Source organism: Sus scrofa, chromosome 15, assembly GCF_054392235.1.
Source record: "Sus scrofa isolate SSC_HxYL_T2T_F1_AM1 chromosome 15, Sscrofa_HxYL_maternal_Yorkshire_Landrace_v2.0, whole genome shotgun sequence".
In the NCBI taxonomy this organism is placed as follows: domain Eukaryota; kingdom Metazoa; phylum Chordata; class Mammalia; order Artiodactyla; family Suidae; genus Sus; species Sus scrofa.
Window position 1 is genome coordinate 20,673,855 of NC_139397.1, and position 24,020 is coordinate 20,697,874.

Genomic DNA, 24,020 nt, shown 5'->3' on the forward strand with positions numbered 1-24,020 from the left:
AACAAAACTATTATATTCTAAGATTTAATTTTATCCTTTATTGAAAGAATGAACTATGAATTAAAAGCACAAATAATCTAATTTATAATATTTTATAGTACTTTGTAATTCACTAATCATATTCACATGTATTACATCCTTACATAGAATTTTAGAGACTCAGAATGGTTGAGTATATTGTTCAAAGTAACCAGTTGGTTGGTTGGTGATAGATCAGAATGGTTTGATTTTTATCATATTTCTTCAAATAGAAAATCAGACCAGGGAGTGATTTCAAATTTCATTTCCACAAGCCCCTCATTTTACAAAGGGAGAAATAGAGGCTTGCTAGCAACTGTGACAGAACTCCTGGTTCATTAGCATTTCCTACCATATCACTTTGCATTCAGGTTTAAAGATATTAGATTGTAGATATTCTTAAGCCATAGAAAATACATGTGCCATACAAAAATCATGCCTTCTAAAAAAGTGGCATTTGACATGAGGATATAGGTTTTCTACTGATGATTAGCTGATCAAAAACCATGGGATTTTTGATGTTCCCCGAGAAACTTATAGGCTGATAAATATTTCCATCAAAATACCAATCACTAAATGCCAATTACTAATACCTGACCTGTTACAACTCTTTGTCAATAGTACAGATTTTCTGAACCCTGCATTCAGGTGCCTAAAAGCAGTTGCATTATCAAAACTAGATTGCCATCTCCTTTTCAATATTCAAAGATTTCTGTACAACACAAAATATGGGTTTCATGTCCCTGTTATGTTTATAACTCCTGGTTATTGTGATGACTTCACGAATTGAGTGAACGCATTTTCTTCCTTTTACAGTGCCACATATTGCCAGAAAGCACATTTGCATATTATTTTTAAACAATGTATTCTCAGATATGTGCACTCCATATGATTAACTCATAATATTATCTAGAACAATCTTTTGGTGCAACCTCATGCCTAGGATGGAATCTAGTCATCACTCTTATGTGATTTACAATCTGTGCTCTATCAGTTCCACAAAGATAAAACATAAATGCCAAGCCAGAATGACACAAATGGAGAAAAAGCCCATTCCCTGCCTTCACCATGATTTGTGATATTTACTGACTAACCAAACACTATGGGATGTTTGGGATCAGACCCAAATAGCATTTCAAGACTGGAGTGGTGACAATTGGCAGTGGTTAGTGTGGTACCAAAGCATGTACAATATTTGCAGTGTCATAGAACAAGGCTGTTTCCAAAGGGGAAAAGCAGCATTACTGCGCAAAAGAGACTAGGAGATGATATGGGCACAAAACATCCTCCTGGGTATGTGAGGGAACCCAAAAAAGTCATAAAATCCCTCTTTGATCTGTTGTCGCTACTGTTGGTTGTATGGGAAATTAACATATTTAATTAACTGTCTGACCAAAGCAGCTGTTACCTTATATAAAACCTTGAACATTGGTGCCTGGCTTATACCACTAGGTGCTTGAATGTGCCAGTGGCATAAGACTGATGATATTTTTATACCGCATGGCACAGCATGACTCCTTTTACAATAGGCTCAAGTCAAGATCTTCTTTAAATTCTTCATGGAGAATAATAATACTCCAGCCCAAATTGCTAAATAACATCCTATGTCAGGCCAGCCAACAGGAAGCTCTATACACAGCAAGACGGACTCTGGCCAAGCCAGTCATTCCCAACTTCCAAAAAGGCCCTTGCTGCATAGGGCCTGGCAAAGTCAAGCGGGCATCTTTCCTCTTCATCATCAGGATACTATTTTATTCACAATTCACATCACTTATGACATTATTATTTGCCTTCTATATTTTTTCAAAAGTAAAACAAAAAAATGTCCTTGACTGCAATATTTCCAAATGGAAAGAAATGCTTCCGAGTTAGAAGTCACTTTCATTAGTTTGCTAAGTTGTTGGTCCAAAGCTATTATGGAGATCATGATTGGATTGAAGTATTTTTGAGAGGAGGGAGTGAGGGACCATAGAAGGTGGATTTTCTGACCATTGAAAAATGCTTCCTTTACTTGGTTTGTTATTTCCACCCATTTGTGAGAGAGTAATAATCAAGCATTTTCTATTTTGGATGGCTTGAGCTGTGAAGTGATGAGTTTATCTCCAGCAAAGATGGAGGCTAGGATTTTCAATACCTTTCTCGGTAATATGGTAACACGGGTTATCTTGATTGCCTTGCCGCTCTTTTTCTGAATGAATTTACTCTGCCATTGAATGTGTGTTCCTCATCATACCTTTACTACTGGATACACTTAATATTTCCTTTTGTGTGATTTCTGAAATTCTTGGAAAGTCTTGCAAAGTCTGCAGTTTTGGCTAGTACCATATGTAACTTACAAACAGTTTGCTGGCTCAGCAATTGAAGGGCTCAAAAATCCTGATTAGAAGGAGAGGCCTCCATAAAAACTATGGGGGAGAAAGTTAGAGAGCAAGTACTTTTCTTCATCTTTGCATTGTTACATTTTAAACTTCTAAAAAATGTGCAATAATTAGAATACATTAACTTGGTATATGTATATTAAAGGACCAATAATCTTTCCAAAAATATAAAACTGAAGAAACGTTGAATGAATGTAATAGAATATATCTCATTCTGAATGAGCATACCCTATATTGCAGGTACATTTGCTCACACAAAGAAACATTTTAGTTTTTTGTTGCATGTATCATGAGAAAAAATTCACAGGGCTTAATAAAAGCAAAATGGTGATTAGTTGGTTTATTTTACTGACCCATTGTAAGTTAAATATAAATATGTATAGACACATACATAGAAATATCTATAATTATAAGATGTAGTGAGAGGTGTTCTTAAAAAAAAAAATTAAATCACATGGGGCAATATCACATTTGAGGCCAGAAAGAGCAGCCTTCAAACTTAAAAAATTATGTGAGAGATTCAAGAAGCCTAACTCAATTGTGAATATAATTAGGAATACATTTCTCAGGTAACTAGATAATATTCTCCCTGCTGCTTTATAACTGACTCTGATCACCTGCATCCTGATTGTTATATTCATGTGGCATGTGGAATTCACCCAGATCATTTCTGTTATTCAATAACTATGGGCCACAACTTGGGCACTGCAGGGAAAGTGAGGAATGATAAGTGAGGTATTGTGTCCATATCATGTTTTTTCTCGAATAGATATTTAGCAATAGCCATAACTGGAGAATTTCTTTCATAGAGACATTGTGAGCATACAAAAATAAAAGATGAATACATATGAGTTACTATGTAGCTAATATAAATTTCAGGAGAATTAATAAGCTACAGGTAATGGAGAGTGAGTTTCCAAAAATAAGCTCTAACCTATTTTCTACCTTTCACTGAGTAAAGTATTTTATTGAGGGATTTATGCACATTCTTCCATGCTTTCTTCATAAGACACATGTTCAGCAGCTACTAATATTATCAACATTGAATATATCAGACCATGAGGTGAGAACTTAATTTCCAAGTTAAATTGTCACCCATAAGTGACAGGGAGGTTTATCAGCATAGGTTTCCCCTCCTACAGATATTATGCCCTGACCAGTTATATAATTCTCTTTGTCCAATGAAAGGGTAACATCTCTAGAAGTCGATTCTGTTCAGCTTCAGATAATCTTTCTTTCCTTTAGAAATTCTTATCCTGAGCTGACATTGGTCCATGCTATTCTGATTTACTTGTAGGAAGGTTTTGTTTTACTCTTTGTAGAAAGTGCTTAAATTTTTGGTTTGCAATTGCTCATTCTTCTGTTTTTAACTGTATTTAAAGGAGCTTGTTTTATTCCACTCCTCTTCACTAAATGCTTGCTGCCAGGTATTCATTACTCCTGCAACGTTTCCTCTATGTTTATGGTCTGATAATATTCACTCTTGCTTCCTGCCTTTGTGTGCTGGCTCAGGCTGTGAGGTGGTTTCATGGATTTGTTGAATGCTAAGTCAGTTGGAGGAAATATACTTACCTAGGTAAAAATATGGTTAGTTAGACATTTGTTTCTCTTTTCATAACATCTCTAAGTTCTTTGGGGAATTTTCTCTCTCTGCAGTATGTGTAGAGACTTCAAGCAGAAGTATTCTGAGTACTCCGAGGCAAATGGTAGATACCTGACTCAAGTCAGGAAAAACAGTGTCTCTGTGCCCCTCTGTCTGCATATGTATCAGAATTTGAGTCTGGAGAAGATGGACAATGATGGGGTAGGAATGGCTGGAGCTCTTCCATTCCAGTGAAGACTTCCTAGTACCTGTTTCAAGTAAGTATTCTTATTCCTGTTATTTCCTGATCGTATTTAGTTCTACATTTTTAAACAGCTTTATTGAGATAATTGACATACCATAATCTGTATATGAAATGTATACATTTTCTTTTTTTTCTTTTTGCCTTTTTTTGAGCCGCTCCCACGGCATATGGAGGTTCCCAGGTTAGGGGTCTAATCAGAGCTGTAGCCACCGGCCTATGCCAGAGCCACAGCAACGCGGGATCTGAGCCGCGTCTGTGACCCACATCACAGCTCATGGCAACGCTGGATCCTTAACCCACTGAGCAAGGCCAGGGATTGAACCTGCAACCTCATGGTTCCTAGTCGGATTCGTTAACCACTGCACCACGATGGGAACTCCTGAAATGCACACATTTTCAAGTTTGGACATATATGTATACCCCCATGAAACCATCATGAACATATTGAATCGTCATTCACGAAGCCATTATGAATATATAATGAATATATTACATTACCCACAATATTTTTATTTTAGCACCTCCTAATTCTTCCCACTTATTCCTGAGTCCCCTCACCCTCCACCAAATCTGGCAAATACTGGTCTGCTTCAAGTTAGTATGCATAAGATGCATTTCCTAAACTTTTTATGCATGGTAACATAAATTAGGTGTTCTTTTTTATGGTCTGGATTTTTCCACTCAAAATTATTTTGAGATTCATCCATATTGTAGCATATTTCAATAGTTTATTTTTTTGTTGTTGCTGAATAGTTTTCTTTTGCTTATCTACTTACCTCTTGATGGGTTTTGAGTTGTTTTCAGGTTTGGGTTATTAGAAATAAAGCACATATGCACATTCCTACAAATCTTTTTGGGAGTTCCCATTATGACTCAGTGGGTTAAAAAACTGACATGAGGTTGCAGGTTTGATCCCTGGCTTCACTCAGTGGGTTAAGGAGCCAACATTGTTGCAAGCCGTGGTATGGGTTGAAGATGTGGCTTGGTTCTGGAATGTTTGTGGCTGTGGCGTAAGTTGGCAGATGCAGCTCTGGTTCAGCCCCTAGCCTGAGAACTTCCATATGCTGCAGGTGCGGCCATGAAAAAGGAAAAAAAAAAAAAACCTTTTTGTGTGAACATATGATTTCTTTCTATTGGGTAAATGCCTGGGCTGGAATGGCTAGATCACATGGTAGATGTGTGCTTAGCTGTTTAAGAAACTGCCAAAATATTTCCAAAATGGTTGTACAGTTTTAGCTTTATATTAAAATCTGTTTCATTTTGCATATTCTTTTAATATACAATATAGTGTAAGGGTTGTATTGTAGATGATTTTTAGGATATGGATACCCATTTTTTATGTATAATTTCTTTTTTTAGTTTTTTAATTACAGTCGATTTACAATATTCTGTCAATTTCTGTGGTACAGTATAGTGACCCAGTTATACATATATGCACACCTTTTTTTCTCACATTATCGTACGTCATGTTCCATCATAAGTGACTAGATATAGTTCCCTGTGCTATACAGCAGATCTCATTGCTTATACACTCCAAATGCAATAGTTTGCATCTAATAACCCCTAACTTCCAGTCCATCCCACTCCTTCCCCCTCTCCCTTGGCAACCACAAGTCTGTTTTCCACGTCCATGAGTTTGTTTCTTTTCTATAGATAAGTTCATTTGTGCCATTTATTAGATTCCAGATATAAGTGATACTATATGGTATTTCTCTTTCTAACTTACACTTCATTTTGTATGAGAGTCTCTGGTTCTATCCACACTGCTGCAAATGGCATTATTTTGTTCTTTTTTATGGCTGAGTAGTAGTCCACTGTGTATATGTACATCTTCTTAATCCATTCATCTGTTATTGGAAATTTAGTTTGTTTCCATGTTTTGGCTATTATGTCTAGTGCTGCAATGAACATAGGGGTGCATGTATCTTTTTCAATGAGAATTTTATCTGGATATATGCCCAGGAGTGGGACTTCTGGACCACATGGTGGTTGTGTATTTAGTTTTTTGAGGTACCTCCATAATGTTTTCCATAGTGGTTTTACCAATTTACATTCCCACCAACATGAAGGAGGGTTCGCTTTTCTCCACAACCCTTCTAGCATTTGTTATTCATAGATTTACTAATGATGGCCATTCTGACTGGTGTGAGTTGGCACCTCATTGTAGTTATGATTTGCATGTCTCTGATAATTAGTGATATCAACATGTTATTTTTTCATGTGCCTATTGACCATCTGTACGTCTTCTTTGGAGAAATGTCTATTCAGGTCTTCTGCCCATTTTTCAGTTAGGTTGTATGTCTTTTTTTGCTGTTGAGTTGTACAAGCTGTTTGTATATTTTGAAGATAAAGCCCTCGTCAGTTACATTGTTTGAAACTATTTTCTCTCATTTCATAAACGTAGGTTGTCTTTTTGTTCTTTCTGTGGTTTCCTTTATTTGTGCAAAACTTGTAAGTTGAATTAGGTCTCATTGCTTTATTCTTGTTTTTATTTCTATAACTTTTGGGTGACCGACTAAAAAAAATGTTTGTATGGTTGATGTCAGAGAATGTTTTGCCTATGTTCTCTTCTAGGAGTTTTATGGTGTCTTGTCTTACGTTTAAGGCTTTAAGCCATTTTAAGTTTTATTTTTGCACATGGTGTGAGTGTGTGTTCTAATTTCATTGATTTACATGCAGCAGTTCAGTTTTCCCAACACCTGTTGCTGAAGAGACTGTCTTTTTTTCCAATTTTATATTCTTGTCTCCTTTTTCGAAGATTAATTGACCATAGGAGTCTAGGTTTATTTCTGAGTTCTCTATTGTGTTCCATTGGTCTATATGTCTGTTTTTGTAGTAGTATCACCCCATCTTGATTACTGTAGCTTTGTAATATTTTCTGAAGTCTGGGAAAGTTATGTATCCTGGTTGGTTTTTGTTCCTCAGGGTTGCTTTGGCAATTCTGGGTCTTTTATAGTTCCATATGTATATTTGGATTGTTTTAGTTCTATGAAAAATGCCATGGATAATATGATAGGTATTGCATTGAACCTGTAGATTGCTTTGCATAGTATGGACATTTTACCAATATTAATTCTTTCAATCCAGGAGCATGAGATATCTTTCCATTTCTTTGAATCTTTTTAATTTTCTTGATTATTTTGTTCTCACCATATAAGTCTTTCACCTCCTTAGTCAGGTTTATTCCTAGGTGTTTAATTTTGGGGGCCATGTGATTTTAAAAGGTATTATATTTTTATATTCCTTTTCTAATATTTCATGGTTAGTATACAAACATGAAACTTATTTCTGAATGTTATCTTTTATCCTGCTACTTTGCTGAATTTGTTGATCAGTTTGAATAGTTTTCTGTGGAGACCTTAGGGTTTTCTATATACAGTATCAAGTTATTTGCATATAGTGACAATTTTACCTCTACTCCTCCAATTTGCATGTTTTTATTTCTTTTGTTTGTCTGACTGCTGTGCCTAGGACTTCCAATACTATGTTGAATAAAAGAGGTGAGAGTGGGCATCCTTGTCTTGTTCCTGATTTTAGTGGGAAGGCTTTCAGCTTTTTTCTGTTGAGTTATACTGGCTCTGGTTTTATCATAAATGGCTTTTATTATGTTATAATATTTTCCCTCTATACTGACTTTGGTAAGCTTTTTTTTTTTTTTTTTTTTAACGTGAATGGACGTTGGATTTTGTCAAATGCCTTTGCTTATTGGGCAATTTCCATGATTCCATCTTCCAAGTCACTAATTAGTTACTCTGCATTATTTATTCTGCTTTTCAGTGACTTTAACTCAATTTGAATCTCTGCAGATGAATTTTCTAATTTTTCTTGACTCCTCCTCATATTTTCTAGTTTCTTTCTAAATTAATCTGCATTACTGTTCATATGTGCTCTTAATTCCTTGATATTCACCCTTAATTCCTTCAGTATTTTCGTTATCTAACTTTTGAACTTGGTGTGTGTTAGCCTGCAGAGGTCTGTTTCATTGTTTTCTCCTTCAGGTAAATTCTCCTATTCTTTCACCTGGGTATGGTTCCTGAGCTTCTTCATTTTGCTTATTATTATTATTATTTTTATTCTGTGAGTTTAGGGAAACCAATTACTATAATCTTGGGAGGGCTATTTATATTTGAGAGTGCCCCTGGGTATTTTTTGAGGGCTTATTATATATTTTTTGTGTGTGAGGGTTTTGATGGTTGCTGTTGGCTTTCCTTGGTGTGTATAGGCTGTTTTCCCCTTGGCAGGGTGCTGTGCCTGCCTCCAGGGAGATGGAGGTAATGGGCAGGATTAGTAATCAGTGCCTTGTTGCTTGGCCCTTGACAGTAGCAAGGCCCTGCAGGAAGGTGGTTCAGGTTGTTCCTAGGTGCAGGATGCTGGGAAGTAGCAATGATCCTCAGGCTGGTGTAGGCACATTTGGCAGTTGCAGTGGCAGGGCCTTTGCATTTCCAGGGGCATGGGAGCAACAGTGGGTGGTGTTTGGTTGCAGTACTCTCCTCTGTGCTGACCTCTGAGGTGAGCAGACATTGGTGGTGCCTGTTCATGGACCCCTAGTGGTAGCAGGTCATGCCCACATCTAGAATCAGAGATAATTGCAGTGATTTTCCCCCAACACCTGTAGACCATGCAAGAGTTCCCCACCACACTTAGACTGCACAGGAGGCACCGCCACCCATAGCCCCACCTTCCAAGTTTCTCTCCTGTGCAGAGAAACATATTCCTATGTGGTCCATACTTCCACCTCTTGTCCTCCCCAGCAATGGCACCTTGCTTATCCTGTGGGCCCAGAACTCATCCCTGGTTCCATCAGCTGTAGCACTTCCCTCCCTAGCCCATTGCTCACCACTCCCTACCTCCCTCAGGCTGTCTCCACATTGCCAACCCTAGTCCTCTCCCCAGAATTTACCTCTGGAGCCTATTCTTGTGCCCAGCCCCCATCTGAGTATCTCATGCTGTGGTGTCCCAGGCTGTGGTACTGATGGTTCTGTGCTTTTCTCTGTGGCTTTGGGGTCATTCTGTCTTAGCCGATTTCCCTGTCAGTTAGTTAGCTTCCCAGGTTGTGTGTTCCTTTCCTCTTTCATAGCTTCTTTTCAGGAATTCTTTTCCCCATTCTTATTCCTTTTTTTTTCTCTCTCCCATTTTTTCCCCTTTTCTTCTTCCTGGTTATGTGGAGAGTTCTTGCCCCTTTTGGAGGTCTAAGGTCTTCTGCCAGCATTCAGTAGATGTCCTGTGTGAATCTTTCTACCTATGGTTTTTTGGTTTTATTTTTTGATGTGTTTGTGGGAGAAGGTGAGTACCATGTCTTAACTTCTCTACCATCTTGGTCCTGCCTCTTTAGGTATAATTTCTAATAAAATATTTTCTCCACTCTATTTTATTTTATCACCTTTGTTCCTTTGTCAAAAATCCATTGCACATATATGTGTATGTCTATTTCTGGGCTTTCTGTTCTATTCCATATATCCATTCTTCTAATTTATGCCAATAAAACTCTCTTGGTTAGGGAAGATTTATAATGTTTTGAAATATGATAGTCTTAGTCTTCCACCTTTGCTTTACCTTTAAAAAGTTATTTTGGCTATTCTAGGTCCCTCTATTTCCATATAAACTTTAGAATCAATTTGAAAAAATGTACTAGAATGTTATTTTTAATTTCATTGAATCTGCACATCGATTTTAGGAGAATTGGCATCTTCCTGTTGTGACTTTTGATGCATATTTATGATGTATTTCTTTATTTCATCAAGCAATATTTAATAGAATTCTATATGCACATCTTTCCCATAATTTGTTATATTTATCCTCAAGTATTTTATATCTTTAAGCTATTATAAAGATTTTTTCAACTTTTCTGTCCAGTTATTCAGTACTAATATATAGAAATATAATGGATTCTTATAATTAGTTTGTAGCCTATAATTTTGCTAAAGTCATTAGTTTTAGGAGTTTTTATAGATCCCATTGGATAATCTTCATAGAGGATGATATAATCTGTGAATATTATTTTTTTTCTTTCTAATCTGGATGTCTTTTTTCCCCCATCTCTCTTAATTATGCTAGATAGAATCTTCAGTAAAATGTAGAACAGTAATAGTCAAAATTGGAGAATGGACATGCTTCTCTTTTTTCTTATGGTGAAAAATATTCATTGAAGAGCTTTCTTTTGCTAGTGCTATAATTTTTTATGGTTCTGCTTTTGCAGTATCCCACAAAATTGAATGCATTGAGTGTTCATTTTTGTTTAGATAATACACTCTGTAATTTTTCTTTTGATTGCATCTTTGACCCATAGGTAATATAAGGTAGGTTTTTGTGTTCATAAATAGTGGAAACTTTTGAGATATTTTTATTATTATTATTATTATTTGCTTCATTGAGATGAGAGGACAATTTCGTATGACACAACTTCTTTTAAAAGTTATTGAACTTGCGTTATGGTGCAAAAATGGTGTACTTTTGTAAATTTGTGTGCTCTTAGGGAAAAAATTGTATATTTTATTGCTGTCACATGGTGTGTTCTCTAAATGACAATTAGGTTAAGTCGATTTATAGTGTTCAAATCTTCTCTGTTCATACTGATTTTCTACCTACATGTTATATTGCTTATTGAGTGAGGACTATTAAAATATTAGTATAATTATAGATTTATGTATTGTTCCTTTTGGTTTTATGTGTTTGCCCCATGAATATTGAAGTTTTGTTATTGGGTACATTTTTAGGCTTGTTTCACCTCTTAATGAATTGACTGTTTATTATTAAATGATACTCAATTTCAGATTTTAAATCTACCTTTTTTGACATTTAACAGCTAATCCAGTTGTTTATTTTTAATGTTAGCATAGCTAATCTCTTATTTTATTTTCATCAAATATTATTCTCTGTATGAAGTGTTTCTTATAGGCAATATCATGTTTTGTTTTATTTCCACCAGTTAGGTCATTTATACATCTTGAGTGGGGTATTGGACCTTTTACATTTAATGTGATTATTAGTATTGATATAAACCTCTTTCTATGTGGTTTCTACTTCTCCTTTCTGATTGAGGGGTTGGGGGAAATTCACAGACCTTAATAAGTGCCTGAAAGAATTCTATTCAATGCAGTTCTTATAGGCAAGTTTCCTGACCTGGGCTGATAATCTTCTCCTATCTTCTTTTTCATTCCTTCTTTTTTTTGGGAGGGGGAATCTTGTTTTCTCTCTCTTTATTTGTTTTATGTTTTTGATTTTCATAGAATAGATCTTTATTCATACTTACAATTAGAGAATCTAATTTCTATGTTCATCTTTAAGAAAACTATAAAATTGCACCCTCCTTCATTTCATAATATAACGATCACCACCACCTGCTATATTGAGTGAACATATAGTTTGACCTCTCTTAGCACTGGGGATAGATGGATAAAGCCATCTTTGCCCCCACATATTTACAGTCCAACAAAATTCTAATGCACTTATTATCTCCTTTCCCATTGGCTAGAAAGTGAAGAGAAAGAACCTGAGAAATGAAGACTTCAATAATAGAAAAACATCCTGGTGAGGCTTGGGGCTAGCAAAGCTATGAAAATCAGACTTTGCTTAAGCAAGAAAGGCCACAGTGGTGAGCTGAATAGTGCTCTCCCATCTTCCACCCCCAGGTGTCCACATCCTGATCCTTAGAGCCTGTGAATATCTCTCTCTTTGATTTCTATGTAAGATTTTGTACCTTAGGTTGTGATGTCATTCTTGTTTTGTTTTTGTTTTACTGAAATAAGTCTCTAATTGAGCTCTTTGAAATAGATATATTTAAAAATAAGTATTGGTTTAATAACAAAAGTCTTTTTATAAATTGAATACTTTTTAGCTCCATGGTTGGATTATTAGCTATAATGTTTTGATATTTCAGTTGTTGTTTTAGGGTTTATAATATGTATCTTCTCTAAGTTATCATTCTTAGTGATCTTTAATTCTTTTTGTAGATGCAATTTTAACCTTCCTGTCTATATTTTTCTTCTGTCATGTGAATGTTCTTTAACGTGTTTTATATTCTAGGTCTGTTGATGACTTTTTATGTATTGAAGTATTTTATTTGCTTTTGTTTTTGAAATATATTTTGCTAGGTATAGAATTCTAGGTTGACAGTTTTTTTCTTTTAAATACCATAAACATGTCACTCCTTTATCTTTTCACTTGCCTTGTTTCTGACAAGAAAAATCCTCCCATTCTGAATTTTGTTTATATTTTTCCTTTCTAGTTTGTTTTAAGGTTTTTAAAAATTTTTTTCAGCAATTTTCTTGTGATGTGCCAGTTGTAGATCTCTTTATTTTCTTACTATGTTACTGTGTGTGTGTGCATATGCATACATATATTGGTTTTAATTGAGCTTCTTGAACCTCCAATTTACTGTCATTACATTTGGAAAATATTTATCCAGTTTTTGTTCAAAAATATTTTCTTCATATACTCTTTCAGGGACTCTAATTAAATATATATCAACCATCTTGAAATACCACAGATAACCTGATAATCTGTGAATGTTTATTCTCTTTCTTGGTGTTTTATTTTGGATGGTTTCTATAGTTACATCTCCAAGTTTAATACTTCTATTTTTTTTTTTCAAATTTTTAACAGATCATTAATCCCATCCATTGTGTTTTACACTTCATACATTCTGGCTTTTATCTAGAAATGCAATTTGTGGTTTCTTTGTATTTATTATTCTTTCATATCTTAATTCAACTTTTTAAACATTTGGAGTACTTTATAACAACAGTTTTAATACCCTTGTCTATAAATTTAGTATCTGTATCAGTTTTGGGTCAGTTGCAACTGATTGGTCTATCACCATTAAGTTGTATAATACTGTTAGTTTTTCTGCCCCATCATTTTTTTTATCAGATGCCATACATTGTGCATCTTAACTTGATGAGTGCTAGATATTTTTTACATTCTCATAAATATTCTCAAACTATTTTCTGAGGCACAGTTAAGTTTCTTAGAAACTTAGCTAAGTTTTATTATTTGGGGTCTTATTTTTAAGGCTTATTAAGCAGGACCAAAGCAATGCCCAGTCTAAGACTAATTATTCCCTGCTGCTGAGGAAAGACTGTTCTCAGGAATTAACCAATACCCTATGGAAGTATAACATCTCTTTGAATAAAATAAAAATGTCTTGTTGGTTACAGACCTTAAAGCAGCCAGAGAAGTCACAGATGACTAAGTTTTTAAGTCTGGTAGAATATAAATGTACCAGTGATGAAACATAAAATCACATGTTGAAGCCAGGGTAAAGTGTGCAAAAAAAAAAAAAATCTAAAATCTTAAGTGCTATTCTGTGTGAATATCTTTTTCACAAATGAAAACTGCAAATATATGTTGTCTTCATCTATCAAATATAGGAATCTTTTTCTTTTTTTAAATCTTAAATACTCTTTTATCAAACATTCATTTAGCTTGCATTCTTCTTCCATAAACAATGTTAATGTTTGTATACCCTTTCAAATTTAGTAATTTACACTTTTAGGTATGGCTGAAACAAGAAAGATTTAAATAAATTTTCCCAAATTCAGAAGCAAATGCTCAAAGTATGAGAAACATTTTTGCTTTCTGAAACTAATGAAAAAAGAAAGACAAATTTAAAGGAGATTTTGCATTATAATTTGAACACCTAAGAGCTATCTAGCATGCTATCTAGCATAAGAAAATTTTTGAAAATAAGCATCTAGCAAAATGTTTTTGCATAATTCTCATAAAATATAGAGTGCTGTGTATTGTTAATAAATTATGTTCTAACATAAGCCAATATACTTTTGCTTAAGTCCTAGTAATTTAGTGGTAATAAAAAATATTCACATGGATGGGAAAAGAGCATTCTCATAATCCACCACTGTTATGCAATAAAATTATAACTTTTTTCAAGAAGAAAAACTACATCATCAAACATAAAAACCTTGGATAACACCCGTAATATGAAAGTTACTGCCTTAATGAAATATTAAAATTACATCAGGAATGCTGTTCTGGCATCAAAAAAAAAACAGTAACTTTTTTCTAGTTATGTTTCACTTCAATTCTTTAAAAATTAATTATTACCTCTTTAAATATTTGATTAAATTAGATTTCGGTAGGCTATCATTACCCACCAAACACATGCTATCATGTATAAATTCTCATTATCTCAATTTCTGATATATTTTGTCATGTTATTTAATTCTCTGATAACTTTTCTTGCATTTGTAGTTTTAGAAAATGGACATAAAGCTCTCCCATTTTTACTATCAATATAATATATTGTTAAGAAGCTTTATAAAAAATAGCATAACAATAATATTTAGTACTTCCCTATCATAAATTGTTTGAATTTCTCCCAAAGTTGATTATAATTACACTTATGAATTATATCCTTAAATTCCATATAGTTATAAGTCAGGGGCCATAAAGCTCTGCAGTCCATAGTATATACAGTTTGACTACCAAGTCAAAAAGTTCTGGCCCCTATCTATAGCAATTTAAAAAATTCAAGGAAAATAAGCATATTTTATACTGTGGTTCAGTTTTCCTAGATTCAGAGCAAATTTTTGAGCCCATGAGACTTTTAGAGATATGGTGCTTAAATGTAATTTTACCCTTAGTTTAAATATTGAGTTACTACCATTTTTCATTTCAGAGAATTGTTTTATCATGGCCCCTATTGTTCTTGAATTTGCACAACTATATCTATTATTTAATTTAAAACAATCAGTGAACCTTGTCAATTATGCCATAGAAGACAGCCAGAGGATAGCCAGATGAAAATGGTAGTCTGGTTTCATCTACATAAATCTTGGAGAGAAAGAAAGGAGTTGGTAGGTTAGATTGAGGAATCAAGATATGATTCAACTTCTATTCAGGGAATCTGGGGTTAATAGATGCAAACTATTGCATTTAGAATGGATAAGAAATGAGATACTGCTGTATAGCACTAGGAACTATATATAGTCACTTGTGATGGAGCATGATGGAGGATAATGTGAGAAAAATAATGTGTGTGTGTGAGTGACTGGGTCACTTTCCTGTACAGTAAAAGATTGACAGAACACTGTAAACCAACTATAATGGAAAAAAAATCATTAAAATAGAAAAAATTTTTATTATGGTCACCTTCTTACATATCAAGGGGAAATTGTTATGGACCATGATAAATAATTTTCTCCAAACTAAATCCACAATGTCTCTCACAATGCAATGATATCCTATTATCAATGTTTTTCTCCAATATAGTTCTTTTAACTTAGTCCTGCCATTAGCGCTCAGCCTTGATGTGTTAGATTTTCCACCTTTCCCCTTGCTAACACTCTAGTGTATCCCATACACATTCTGTTACCAAGCATAGTGTAACATTCCTGAGTGTCAGTTTTACAACCCAATTCTATTTTTGAGAATGACTCCACCATTTTTTTACCCTGAAAGGAGAAATGGATGGCCATGTTACACTTTTATTCTCTGTGCATAGCTTATTGGATCATACTTACACTCTATCATCAATAATCTCAAGAATGTGAAGTCACAGATATAGAAGTTTCATCAATCACTCTGGTTCATGGGAACAAGATGTTACATTTTTCCAAGCATTCAAAAGGAACTTGAAGCAGAGAAAGCCAGTCTCATTAAAAATGAGAATGAAACAAGAGCATAGAGACAAACATGGAGGTCCTCTCAAAAACTGATGGGTTCAAACCCCACATCAGGCAACTCAGCCTTGGGGACATGCACAAAGGAGATAAGCAACTTAAACATCTAGCTTTGAAAAGCAAAGGGAGAAGAGAGCCAGGGGCTTTAGGAAACCATAACGCCACACTTAAAGGGCTCACGCACAAACTCACTTGCTCACAAACTCACAATCTCTCTCCCAGCAGAGAGGTAGAAGTTTGAAAAACCCCTGGTAATCTAGCGGGTTTGCCAATGCTACCCCCATCATGCCTCTGACCCATGCCCACTGCAGCTCCAGCCATCCTCCCTGCATGGCACCAGTCTGGCCCAGCATGCCCTGGGAAAAACATCAGCCAATTCTGTTCTAGCTTCAGCAGTCCTGCCAAGGATACCTTGGCCTGGTGCACCCTGGAATACCACCAGCATATGCCTAAGACAGCCTAGGCCACCTAATATCCATAGTCTACCCAGATACATGTTTTAAAACAAAGCCACACCTTCAAGACTAGTAGAGGTGATTGTTTAGCCTATTTCATAAAGACAAACCAAAATATCAAACAAAATGAGACTTAAGAATATACTAGAAATAAAAGAACAAGATAAAATCCCAGGGGGAGAAAACCCTAGTTAATAGAGATAAGTAATTTACCTGATAAAGAGTTCAAAATAGTGGTCATAAATATGTTCACCAAACTTGGGAGAAGCATGGAGAAACACAGAATTTAAACAAAGAGTTAAAAATATAATAATTGGAGATAAAGAATACAGTAAAACAAATGAAAAATACACTAGATGGAAGGAAAGCAGATTAGATGACACAAAAAGCACAAAGCACAAACAAGCAATTTGGAAGACAAAATAGTGAAAACAACCCAATCAGAAATGATTTTTCTTTGCTAAAAGAAAAACAAAAAATATGAGGATAGTTTGAAGGCCCTATGGGATATACTAACATTTGAATTACAGGGGTCTCAGAAGAAGAGGAGAGAAATGGGCATAAATATATTCATAATAAATAGTGACTGAAAATTTTCCTAACCTGGGTAAGGAAGCACAAAGGGTCTCAAATAAGATAAACCCAAAGGATGATTCACTATCAATCATCTCAATAGATTCAGAAAAAGCATTTGATGAAATTCAACATCTATTTTGCATAAAAACTTTAAACAATGTGCATATATGCAGAATAAAATTTAACATAATAAAGTCCATATATAACAAACCTACAGCTCTTATACTGAACACTTAAAAGCTAAAAACTTTTCCTTTAAGATCGGGAGCAAGACAGGATGCCTATACTTGTCACTTTTATTCATCATTGTATTGGAAATCCTAGCCACTATAAAGAGAAAAAAAGAAATAAAAGGCATCCAAATTGGAAGGGAAGAAGTAAAACTGTTACTATTTGTAGGTGACATGATACTACATATAGGAAAAGCTAAGGATTTATTAAAAAGCTATTAGAACCAATAAATGAATTCAATGAACAATTTGCAAGATACAAAATTAGTATATAGAAATCTTTTTCATTCCTATACACTAAAATTATCAGACATAGAAATTTGGGAAAAATACCATTTATAATTATATTACAAAGAATAAAATACATGGAACTAAATTTAACAAAGGAAGTAACCTCTACTCTGAAAACTCTAAGATATTATTGAAAGAAATTTAAAAATGACACAAATAAATAGAAATATTATGCTCATGGACTGGAAGAACCAATATTGTTAAAATGTACATACTACATAAAGTTATCTACATATTAAGTGCAATCCCTATCAAAAACCCATGGCATTTTTCATAGAACTAGAACAAATAATCCTAAAATTTGTTGGAACCACCAAATATTCCAAATAGCCAAAGCAATATTGAAAAAGAAGAACAAAGCTGAGGGCATCACACTCCTGATTTCAACTCTATTATAAAACTCTAATAATCAAAATAGTATGGTGCTGACATAAACCAGATACATAGATCAATGGAATAGAATAGAGAGCCCAGAGATAAATCCATGCTTATATGGTAAATTAATCTACAATAAAGCAGGGAAGAATATACAATGGGGAAAATACAGCCTCTTTAAAAAATAGTATTAGGAAAACTAAAAAGAATTAAGATGGCACAATAGAAGGACTGGAACTCAACTTTTCTCATAAAAACAATGAAATTACTACCAATTGTTGAATAACCTTCGACCAAATGGACTGGAAACTTTCAAAAGATATCCTAATTCGGAAGACAGAGGAGACCACATCAAGAGGTAAAAGGGGTGATTACGTGATATAAGCAACCCCATACTTCCTGGATGGGAAGCCCATAGACTGGAAAGTAACTCTATCATAGAGACTCACCTACAAGAGTGAGAGTTCTGAGCCCCACATCAAATCCCCATGCCTGGGGATGTGGCATTGGGATAAAGAGCATTAGCATTGAAGAGCATTTAGCATTGAAGGCCAGTGGGGCTTGTGCACAAGAGCTCCATGGGACTGGAGGAAAGAGAGACCACATTCTTGCGAGGTACACACAGACTTTCATGTACACTGGATCCCAGGGCAAAGCAAAGTCTCCAGAGTAATCTGGGTTAGACCTGACTCCAGTTCTTAGAGGATCTCCTTAGAAAACAGGGGTGGATTGTGTCTCATTATAGGGGAATGACATTGGAGGCTAAGCTCTCAGGAATATCCATCAGCATGCATTTCTCTGGGGGTGGCAATTTTGGGAAAATCTGACCCCACCCACCAGTGCTGAGAAGCCCCAAGCCAAACAATAATCCAGGTGGGGTTACAGTCCCACCCACCAGTAAACAGGCTGCCTAAAGACCCTCCAGTCACTCAGCCTCCTCTAATCTCACCCAGAGGCAAAGCCCACCCACCAATAGAGGCAGGTACCAGTCCCTCCCATCAGGAAGCCTACAGCAAGCCCCCATACCAACTCCAGCCATCAGTGGGGCAGACACCAGAAGTAACAGAGGCTATTGTCTGCAAAAAGGATGCCACACCAAAAACATATAAAAATGAAAAGACAGAGAACTATAACCCAGATAAGGGAGAAAGGAAAACCCAGAAAAACTGTTAAGTGATCAGGAGATTATCAGGCTCCAGGAAAAAGACTTTAGACTGATTATGCTAAAGATGATACAAGACATTGGAAATAAACCGGAGACAAAGATTGATAATTTAGAGCAAATGATAAGCAAATAAATACAAGATTTAAAACTTAAGCAAGATGCAAAATACAACATCTGAATAAATAATTCATTGGAAGCAACCAACAGCAGAATACAGGAGGCAGAAGAATGAATAAGTGAGGGGAAGACAGACTAGTGGGAATCACTGATGTGGAACAGAAAAGAGAAAAAGACTGAAAAGAAATGAAGAGGGTCTCAGAGAACTCTGGGACATTAAATGCAGCAACTTCCATATTATAGGGGTGCCAGAAGGAGAAGAGAGAGACAAATGGACAAAAAAGATATTTGAAGAGATAATAGCTGAAAAATTTCCTAACATGGGAAAAGAACCATTCACTCAAATCCAGGAAGTGCAAGTACCATATAAAATAAACCCAAGGAGGAACACCCTGAGACACATGTTAATCATGCTGACCAAAATTGAAGACGGAGAAAATATTGAAAACAGCTAGGGAAAAGAAACAAATAACATAGAAGGGAACCCTGATAAGGTTATTGGCAGATTTTTCAGCAGAAACTCTGCAGGCCAGAATGGAGTGGCATGATATACTTAACATGAGGAAAGGAAAAATCCTCCAACCAAGATTAACTTTACCCAGCAAGTCTCTCATCTAGATTTGAATGAGAAATCAAAAGCTTTACAGATAAGCACAAACTAAGAGAATTCAGCAAAACTAAATAAGCTTTACAACAAATACTAAAGGAGCTTCTCTAGGCAGAAAAGAAAAGGCCACAACCAGAAACAAAAATACCACAAATGGCAAGGCTCACCAGTAAAGATATTTATACAGTAAAGATACGAAATCATCCATGCACAATTATGCTACCAAAATCAGAAATCATGAGGAGAGTACCAATGCAGAACACTGGAGATACACTTGCAATTAAGAAACCAACAACGTAAAACATATAAATGAAACTGATATATATATACACAGGCATATATATATATATATATATATACATATATATATACACAGGCATACACACACACACACACACACACACACACACACACACACTTCTATATCACCCAAAATTTCAGGGCAACTGCAAACCAAAAATGTACAATTGATATGGAAATAAATAAGAAAAATCAACTCAAATACAACATTAATATAGTCATCAAACCAAAAGAAGAGAGAACAAGAGAAGGGAAGAAAAAGAGCAACAAGAACAAATCCAAAACAGTTAAAATGGCAATAAGAACATACATATCAATAATTACCTTAAATGTTAACAGATTAAATGCACCAGCTGAAAGACATAGACTGGCTGAATGGATACAAAAACAAGACCCCTATATATGCCATCTTCAAGAGACCCACTTCACTTCTAGGGACACATACAAACTGAAAGTGAGATGATGGAAGAAAATATTCAAGGAAAATGGGAATCAAAGGAAAGCTGGGGTAGCAATATTCATATCAGACAAAAAAAAAACTTTAAAATAAAGAATATTTTAAGAGACAAGGAAGGACACTACATGATCAAAGTATCAATCCAAGAAGAAGATATAAAAATTTTAAATATCTATGCATCTGGGCTGTGGGATGGAAATCCTGTGAAATCAGATTGTTATGATCATTGTACAACTACAGATGTGATAAATTCATTTGAGTAATGAAAAAATGGAAAAAAAAATCTATGCACCCAACATAGGATCACCACAATAGCTAAGGCAACTGCTAACAACATTAAAAGGAGAAATCAACAATAACACAGTAACAGTGGAGAACTTTAACACCCCACTTATAGCAATGGACAGATCATCCAGACAGAAAATCAATAAAGAAACACAGGCCCTGAATGAAGCATTAGACTAGATGGACTTAATAGATATTTATAGGACATTCCATCCAAAAACAACCGAATACACATTCTTCTAATGTGCACACGGAACATTCTCTAAAATTGATCACATACTGGGCTACAAATCCAACCTCGGTAACTTTAAGAAAATTGAAATCATATCAAGCATCGTTTCTGACCACAACGCTATACAACTTGAATTCAATAACAAGGAAAAAACTGCAAAAAACACAAACACGTGGAGACTAAACAACATGCTACTAAATGACAAATGGATCACTGAAGATATATCAAAGAGGAAATTAAAAAATACCTAGCAGCAAATGACAATGAAGATACGACACTCCAAATCCTACTGAATGCAGCAAAAACAATTCTGAGGGAAGTTTATAGCAATACAAGCCTTCCTCAGGAAACAAAAAACCTCAAATAAACAAGCTAACTTTACATCTAAAGCACCTAGAGAGAGAAGAACAGACAAGGCCTAAAGTTAGTAGAAGGAAAGAAATCATAAAGTCCAGAGCAAAAATCAATGAAATAGAAACAAAGAAAACCATAGAAAAGATCAATGACACTAAAAGCTGGTTCTTTGAGAAGATCAACAAAATTGGTAAACCCTTAGCCAGACTTATAAAGAACAAAAGAGGACTCAAATCAATAAAATTAGAAATGAAAAAGGAGAAGTAACAACAGACATCACAGAAATACAAAGGATCATAATACTACATGCAACTATATGCCAATAAAATGGAAAACCTAGAAGAAATGGACAAATGCTTAGAAAAGTACAATATTCCAGGACTAAAACAGGATGAAATAGAAATGATGAATGGAACAATCACAAGTACTGAAATTAAACTGTGATTAAAAAGCTCCCAACAAACAAAAGTCTAGAACCTGATGGCTTCACAGGCAAATTCTATCAAACATTTACAGAGGAGTTAACACCTATCCTTCTGAAATTATTCCAAAAAATTGCAGAGGAAGAAACACTCCCAAATCATTCTATGAGGCCACCATCCCCCTGATACCAAAACCAAAGATACCACAAAAAAAGAAAATTATAGGCCAAATTCACTGATGAACATAGATGAAAAAATCTTCAACAAAATACTAGCAAACTAAATCCAACAATACATTAAAAGGATTGTACATCATGATCAAGTGGGATTTATCATAGTGATGCAAGGATACTTCAATATCTACAAATCAATAGTGTGATAACCACATTAACAAACTGAAGAATAAAAATCATATAATCTTCTCAATAGATGCAGAAAAAGCCTTTGACAAAATCCAACATCCATTTCTGATAAAAACCTTTCAGAAAGTGGGCATAGAGGAAACCTACCTCAACACAATATAGGCCATATATGACAAACCCAGAAGTTACATTATTCTCAATGGCAAAAAGCTAAAAGAATTCTCACTGAGATCAGGAATGAGACAAAGATGTCTGCTCTTACCACTACTATTCAACATAGTTTTGGAAGTCCTAGCCACAGCAATCAGAGAAGTAAAAGAAATAAAAGGAATCCAAATTGGAAAGGAAGATATAAAACTATCACTATTTGCAGATGACATGATACTATACAGAGAATCCTAAAGACTCTACCAGAAAACTGTTAGAGCTCATCCACGAATTTGGCAAAGTCACAGGATACAAAATTAATACACAGAAATTGACGGCATTTCTATACACTAACAATGAAAGAGCAGAAAGAGAAATTAGGGAAACAATCCCATTTGCCATCACATCAAAAAAAAGAGACAAAAGACCTGTACTCTGAAAACTATGACACTGATGAAAGAAATCAAAGATGACACAAATAGATGGAAAGACATAACATGCTCTTGGATTGGAAGAGTCAATATTATCAAAATGACTATACTCCCCAAGGCAATCTACAGATTCAATACAATCCCTATCAAATTACCAAGGACATTTTTCCCAGAACTCAAACGAAATATTTTAAAGTGTGTTTGGAGCACAAAAGACCCAGAATAGCCAAAGATATTCGGAAAAAAAAAAAAATGGAGCAGGAGGAATCAGGCTCCCTGACTTCAGACTATACTACAAAGCTAAAGATATCAGAACCATTTGGTACTGGCACAAAGACAGAAATATAGATCAGTGGAACAGGAGAGAAAGCCCAGAATTAAATGCATGCACCTGGCACCTATAGTCAACTAATCTATAACAAAGGAGGCAGGAATACACAATGGAGAAATGACAGCCTGTTCAATAAGAGTTTCTGGGAAAACTGGATAGCCACATATAAAAGAATGAAATTAGAAAGCTTCCTAACACCATACAGAAAAATAAACTAAAGATGTATTATAGACCTAGATATAATACCAGATACTATAAAACTCTTAGAGGAAAACATAGGCGAAACACTCTCTGACATAAACCACAGCAACATCTTCTCAGATCCATCTCTTAGAGTAATGACTGTAAAAACAAAAATAAACAAATGGGACTTAATTAAACTTAAAAGTTTCTGCACAGCAAAGTAAACCCTGAATAAAACAAAAAGACAACCCACAGAATGGGAGAAAATATTTGCAAATGAAGCAACTGACAAGGGATTAATCTCCAAAATACATCAACAATAACTTCAGCTCAATACCAAAAAAACGAAAAACCCAATCAAAAACTGGGCAGAACATATACACAATGGAATATTACTTAGCCTTAAAAAGAACAAAATACCAGTATTTTTTGCAACATGGATGGACCTAGAAACTATCATGCTAAGTGAAGTCAGCCATACAATGAGACACCAACATCAAATGCTTTCACTGACATATGGAATCTGAAAAAAGGACAGACTGAACTTCTTTGCAGAACAGAAGCTGACTCACAGACATTGAAAAACTTATGGTCTCCAGAGGAGACAGTTTAGGGGGTGGGGGGATGTACCTGGGCTGTGGGATGGAAATCCTGTGAAATCAGATTGTTATGATCATTATACAACTAAAGATGTGATAAATTCACTCGAGCAATAAAAAAAAAAAAATGGAAAAAAAAAAACTGGGCAGAAGATCTAAACAGACAGTTCTCCAAAGAAGACATACAGAGGGCCAAAAAACACATAAAAATATGTTCAA

At 35.0% G+C, this 24,020-nt stretch overlaps 1 long non-coding RNA gene across 2 annotated transcripts in view; it reads left to right on the forward strand.

Annotated features, from left to right (window-relative positions):
• LOC106506175 (uncharacterized) overlaps positions 1-24,020 on the forward strand; it is a 239,391-nt gene that overhangs the window by 106,477 nt on the left and 108,894 nt on the right. For both annotated transcript variants that reach the window (XR_002339484.2, XR_014829208.1), the window contains one exon: positions 4,053-4,256. This is a non-coding gene — a long non-coding RNA (uncharacterized LOC106506175). Of the gene's footprint in view, positions 1-4,052; positions 4,257-24,020 lie in introns of those variants that run through there.